This window comes from Melitaea cinxia, chromosome 20, assembly GCF_905220565.1.
Source record: "Melitaea cinxia chromosome 20, ilMelCinx1.1, whole genome shotgun sequence".
Lineage (NCBI taxonomy): Eukaryota > Metazoa > Arthropoda > Insecta > Lepidoptera > Nymphalidae > Melitaea > Melitaea cinxia.
The window spans coordinates 724,786-732,158 of NC_059413.1; the positions used below are offsets into that span (position 1 = coordinate 724,786).

At 35.1% G+C, this 7,373-nt stretch overlaps 1 pseudogene; it reads left to right on the top strand.

Annotated features, from left to right (window-relative positions):
• Nucleotides 1-6,654: 6,654 nt before the first annotated feature.
• Nucleotides 6,655-6,773, top strand: LOC123663781 (annotated as a pseudogene).
• Nucleotides 6,774-7,373: the final 600 nt, after the last annotated feature.

Consider the following 7,373-nt stretch of genomic DNA (forward strand, 5'->3'; position numbering starts at 1 on the left):
ATTCGCGCCCCAAGTCTGTTTGTAATATAATTATTTATTTGTTTATAATTATATGTATCCGCGAGGGAACAGGAAGGGGTTGAAGTGGCAGTGGGCTGGCCATCTGTGTCGCAGGACCGATGGCCGTTGGAGTAGACGGGTCCTAGAGTTGAGACCGCGTCTTGGCAAACGCAGTGTGGGACGTCCTCCGGCCCGTTGGACCGACGATCTATGTAAGATTGCCGGTGTAGGCTGGATGAGGATTGCAGAAGACCGGGATGTCTGGCGCGAACTTGGGGAGGCCTATGTCCAGCAATGGACTGCGATAGGCTGAAGTGTGTGTGTGTGTGTGTATATGTATCGAAAAAACTGTGATTATATCAGTCAACCGTTGCCAATAAAACAGGCTTTCATCATCATCATCAGTTCAGCCTACTGCAGTCCACTGCTGGACAAAGCGCTCCCCAAGTTCGTGCCAAATATCCCGGTTTTACCGCAATCCTCCTAAGTTATCCTTTAAGTTGCCTACTTTAGGAAAAAACAGACCATCTACAGTAAAAATCTTTTTATTATTTATTTACTTATAGCACTTTTTCTGAAATGTCACAATTTCCTAAGACTTTCCGACGATATTAATTATTTTGAGAAAAATTCCATCTATTCTATTCTTTTTTTTTTCGTCTATCCAACGGTTAAGCGTCGTCCAGCACTGTTCAATATTCATAACCGTTAAGCGTTACTAACCGAGATTGACTCCATTATGAAATGCTAATGTTAATTTAAACTCTTAAATGATTTCACGTTTTAAGTTTATCGAGATAACTCGAGTAATGAAAGCGATATGATGGGAAAGGTTAAAACAAGCCCCTTTTGTAAATAAAAAAATGTTTTTCATTTGTAAAACTTAAGAATATTACAATGTTTCTGTCAATGTCAATCTCTTTATCAAATCAAATTAAAATAATTTTACCCACATAGGCTATAAAGTACCTTTTAAACATCATGTTACAAATTCAAATTTTAAATATCGTTATACTAAATTACATTGAGTAAATAGTTTATAAACTACCCTCGTTTAGTAGCACATTTACGATCTATTTTAGTTAGATAAACCTCTTTTTATTATAAAACTAGCGACTCGCCCCGGCTTCGCATAGTTGCAAAAACTATACTGATAGTTCCTCTACTGTATTATGCATGTATTATACATATAAACCTTTCTTTGGAATTAATCTATTTACTAAAGAATACCGCATTAAAATCCGTTGCATAGTTTTAAAGATCTAAACATACAGACAGCGGGAAGCGACTTTGTTTTACATTATGTAATGATTAATATTCATTAATTTGTAAATAACAATAAATCATTAATCATTGCATGCATTTAACCTGTACCATCGTGGGTGGAATTTAAAACTATACTACGAGTATTTAGCCTGTATCATCCCACTGATGGGCATAGAGCTTAATTCGCCACGCTGCTCCACTGGAAGTTGACAGATATGTTCCCTACTATGAGTAACAATGGCTATCTGGTTTTTTTTTCATAACAACGGGGACCGACGCGACGGCTTAACGTGCTGTCCGAGGCACGGTGGGGAGACTCACAAGGATATACATCCAAACTGGAAAGGAATTTGTATAAATATCCATCCAAAACGGGAATGGAATTCGCAAATCGTCGGTGCTTTAGGCGACTACACAGTACACCACTACATCAGAGTGGTTGTTACATTAATCAAACCCTTTAAGAAGAACATATTTGAAATATATAATATCACACAGTTTTCGAACAATCTAGATGATAGTATTTTTCAACCCAGACCTCTACGTTCGAACTTTTACTGTATAATAACGAGTCTCTATCTCACGCCAAGAGCTACAAAATATAATAATCTATGTATATAAAATCGGAGTGTCTGTTTGTAATATTAAAATAACCGTTTTTTACTAAATTCATATGTAATGTATACACGGTACATATACCAAAATAATGTTTTTTATAATTTTTGTCTGTCTGTCTGTCTGTCTTGACGGGACATTCACTGGCAGATAGCTGATGTAATAAAGAGTAGCTTAGGTTACTTTTATTTTAGATCTTTTTTATTTTATAAGTCTGCGAACTGAACAATAACTATTTGTTAAGTTTCACGCGGACGAAGTCGCGGGCCCAGCTAGTATACATTATAATTCCACGTGACAACGTCGAGAAAATAAAAATTATTTGAAAAAAAAATAAAAGTCATAATCTCGTTATAATTGAGATACAAGTCCCCTTTCTTCAGAGTCGGCGAGCACAGATCGACTCGTTCAATTTTATGATCCTTACAAATTGTACCTTCAAATGTTATGCGGCGCTTCGTTAGATTGAAGCGTTTTGTTAATAATGTCATTCTGAATTTTTAACCGACTTCAAAAAAAAGGAGGTTACTCAATTCGACCGTATATATATAGTTTGTATGTTCGGGGATAGCTCCGTCGTTTGAATCGATTTTGATAATTCTTTTTTTGTTGAAAAGGAAATATTCCTGGTGTAGTACCATGATAAGGAAACCAGAATCTGATGATGGGATCCCAGAGAAATCGATGGAAACTCGAAAATCCACATAACTTTTTACTGGGTGTACCGATTTTGATAATTTTTAATTTAATCAAAAGCCGATGCTTATCATGTGGTCACATTTAAATTTCATCGAGATCTGATTACAACTTTTGGAGTAATCTTTGATAGCGCGTATTTACTTGACTATTTTTTCGTCTATCTACGTTGTATTACTTGTCGATACAATTGAAGTCGGTTTTTTTTTGTTTGCCAGCAAACACAATTACGAGTATATGTAAAGTACTTTTTTTTGAAAAAATCGATTTTTTGAAGAACAAAACAATGTAAATTTGAAAATAAATTTTTTCGAGTAATTCAATATAGTCATTCGAACTTATTTTTAACCGACCTTAAAAAAGGAGGAGGTTTCTCATATCACATTTTTATGTGTGGATAACTTCGTCGTTTATGAACCGATTTTGCTGTGGCTACAATGATAAGGAAACCAGGATCTGACGATGCTATTCCAAAGAAATCGAGGGGAACTTTCGAAAATTGTAATGATGACTAGTGCGTTTGTTAATATTTTTTTTTTCGTCTACTTACGTTGTATTACTTCTTGATGTAATTGAAGTCGGTTTTATCGTTTGCTAGCAAACAAAAAAAAAAACATGTGCACGATATTGAAATTGGATTTACTTGTTTCTTATTCACTAATTTTTATGCGTTTTCGAGCGATTATAGATAATCAAAATAACTATTACTTACCGATATATTATGAAATCCATAAATCCAATATTAAATACAATATATGCATGATATGTTGGGGGTGCGGAGGAACGTGGTGTGAAGAATGACGTCCGCCATCGCAAAGGGAAGGTCCTCCGGCCAGACGGATGTTGTGTCTGGTGGGCTACCGCCCCAACGGTTGTTGTCAGGTTCTTGTATCTCAGTCACTTTGATAACTTTGATAGCGCGGTGTAGAATACATCAGTTTTTCTTTTAGTTCCGTAGTTCGTATGCTGCTCGAGAGATGTCGCTACTGTATTATTTTAATTAATTCATATAATCTCCATAATCTCGGAAATGACAGACAGTTACTCCATTTCAAAATGTCATTTAAACATAATTCACAAGCGTCGGAATGAAACTGAACAAGTCTCCGTTCAACATTCTGAAGTATATTTTACAATGTATAGGTTTGTAAATCTCAATTTCAGTAAATCAATTCTAACCAAGCACTTGTTTTTTTATTATTATTTTTTTTTAAATGTACGTTTTCTTTACGAAAATCTTTTTTAAGTCCTTCCCGGATGTCCTTAAATGTTATGCAAATTGAGACAAATGGAATCTCTGACAAATATTAGCTTTAAGTTATTGATTTATTACACGCTTTTTCTTAGCTTCACCTGTATCTTTGTAACCGACTCCTTTGGACTTCATTTCGACCCACTTCATAAGTTCAGATTTCATTTAGACTTATCGAGAATCGATAACAGTACACTAATTTGATAAGATTATTATATAATCCTAATTCGGATCGTCAGGATTAAATGTTTTTTTTTTTAGGTTAGTTTATTTATAAAAGAATGTTTTTTAGTTTCTTTGAACTATTATTTATTATTTTTAGGATTACATTATAATAATATTAGCAATGTAACTAATGATATATATATTTTTTTTTTTTTTTTTTTATGTCACTAGGTCGGCAAACAAGCGTACGGCTCACCTGATGGTAAGCGATTACCGTAGCTTATAGACACCTGCAACACCAGAAGCATCGCAAGCGCGTTGCCGACCCAATCCCCAATCCCCCCAGGAGCTCTGGTCACCTTACTCACCAACAGGAACACAATACTGCTTGAAAACAATATTATTTAGCTGTGATCTTCTGTAAGGTCGAGGTACTACCCCAGTCGGGCTGCTCCATATTATGAGCAGGAAATTCCTGCTGTGCCCTACCTCAGTTGAATTTTGAAACCGTTACAAAACGCTACAATTTTCTTCTTATTTTTTTTTAAATCCCTCCCAGATGACTCCTGGATGTTCACAGACGTAACTCAAATTAGATAAAAACTAGTAAAATTCTGAAATTTTTCACTAAACACTAAGCAATTGATTTATTCAATATCATTCAAAGGTTATCATTTCAGCCTATCGCAGAACATACTACCACTGCTAAATATAGGCCGTCAGTTTTATGCAATCCTCATCCAGCCACCACCATCTTACGTAGATCGTCAGTCCAGGGGGCCGTAGGACTTACACTGCGTTTGCCAACACGCGGTCTCCACTCCAGGACACATTTGCTCCAGCGCCTATCGGTCCTGCGACACAGATGACTAGCCCACTGCCACTTCAACTTGCTAATTCTGTGGGCTATGTCGGTTACTTTCGTTCTCTCGCGTATAGTCTCATTTCTAATCCTATCTTTGAGACAGACCCCAAGCATAACCCGTTTCACTGTAAGTTAAGTGACTTTAAACTTGTGGACCAGTCCCCTCGTCAGTTTCCACGTCTTGGAACCGTATGTTAACTCAGACAGGACACATTATTCAAAGGTTCTGATTTAATAAAATTAGAATTGTAACTTATCATATCATATTATCATTATGTACATAAATTAAAATTTGCCCACACTATAATGATATATGTATCAAGCATATAACAGCGTTGTTTTAATTAACTCAAAATAAATGTATAAAATGTTTTTCAAAAGTTACAATAGCTTCGCGTCAATATTGATATAAATGAAATGAAGTTAATTTAAAAAAAATAATATTATACATTTTTTTTAAATTAATTTTATTTGTGGACATGTATTTCATTAACGAATTTAGAATATAAAAAAAATGCAGTATTCTATTAATCCTAACTTCTAAATTAAAAAAAATTTGAATTACTTAAATCATCGAAATAAATTAAGGATTTCACCTGACGGATATTTCATTCTAGCAAATGAGGGCAAATCCAGACGCAGGTGCCTTCAGCTCCAACAAATCTCTTTGCATCAATTATCATTTGACCGACTTAATGAATCGGTTGTGTAAAAATTACTTTAATTGTTTAACTGTAAGATTAAAATAAGATGCATTTAAATTTAATATAATTATAATTGTGTTTGCTTTGAAAGAAACCGACTTCAATTACATCGACAAGTAATACAACGTAAGTAGGCGAAAAAAATTAACAAACGCACTAGTCATAACTTCGATTTTCGAGGGATTCCTTCGATTTCTCTCGGATTCCATCATCAGATTCTGATTTCCTTATTATGGTACCACACTTGGGATATCTCCTTTCTAACAAAAAAACGAATTATCAAAATCGGTTCATAAACGACGAAGTTATACCCGAACATACATAAAAAAATTATATACGGTCTAATTGAGTAACCTCCTCCTTTTTTGAAGTCGGGAAAAAAAGATAAAGCGTTTAGTGAAATGTATTTTAACCTCTTTTTAGGATTTAATGACAGTCATCTTGGAAATAAAATACCTTCAAACAAAATACTTTCAAATACACCAATTGTGTTATACATAACCCTTACGTCCTGTTTAGCCAAGATGATTCTAGTCAAAAACTTTTGACTAGCTTATTGATTCATGTTCAGTGACCCTGCTTTCTGCTTGTTTATTTTTTTTTTTCGTTTCTTTGATTGATTGAGACTTTCCCACTTCTGGGCATAGGTCTCCTTCTAGATCTTGTAGAAAGATTGGAGCTTAATCCAGCATGCTGTTGTAGTGGATGTTGACAGTGGTGTGTCTATATTTACACTTAAGAGAGTTTATTAATCGATCTTCACACAAGGCCCCCGGTATGAAAAAAATATGAGGAGTAAAATCTACTGAACGAATGACCTCGTTACGTTTCTCATAACGCCATCTATCGGATAACCAAGATGGCGCTACAACGTTATTTGATTCATTTATTTATCATTTGATATGGTATTAATCTTTTTCTTAGACTAGTAAGACTTTTTTGTAGCTATTTAGACAGTCGATTTGAAAGAGTAAGCTCGTGTCAACAGTCGTGTGTCAGAGCTGACACACCACTTACTTGAAGTGAAATTTCTTTTGGCACATGAGGGGTAAATTTTTTACGAATCAAACACGTCACGGCGTCACGAATTTTTAAACGTCCATACCGCGTTGAAAACACCGGTTCTCGTCCGATCACCGAAGTTAAGCAACGTCGGCCGCGGTCAGTACTTGGATGGGTGACCGCCTGGGAACACGGCGTGACCTTGGTTTTTTGTTTTTTTTTCAATTCGTTTTTTTAAATTTTTTTTAATTAGTTGCCAAAAAATTTTCACTTCTGACATATGTACTTTGTACGTACGCATTTTTTCTTTTTATTTAAAAAAGTAGATATATCTACCAGTTGTTACTTATAACAAAGAGATCAAATTACGTCAAGAACAGGCGACCGTTTGTGTTTTAAAAGTGTTGAGTATATACAAACTAGGAAGCTCGAGTAAATCTTATCCGATCGCGTTGGATTGGTGGTCCTTAAAATACGCAATATATCTATAAACCGTGTTTCTCATTATTCAAATCACGACGCGTTACTCTTCAATCTGTTTCAGCAGATTTAAGCAGACTAGCTGTGACGCCATTACACAAGCGTTTATTTGAGGGAAAAGCTACGAAAACTGTATAACTGTCCAACTGTATTTTTTTTTCTTTTTTATCTGCATTACCTCATAACATTTTACCGGGTGGACCAATTTCGATAATTCTTTTAATCGAAAGCTTGTACGTGTCACGTGGTCTCATTTCAATTTGATTCATCATCATCATCATCATTCTAGCCTATTGCAGTCCACTGCTGGATATAGGCCTCCTCAAGT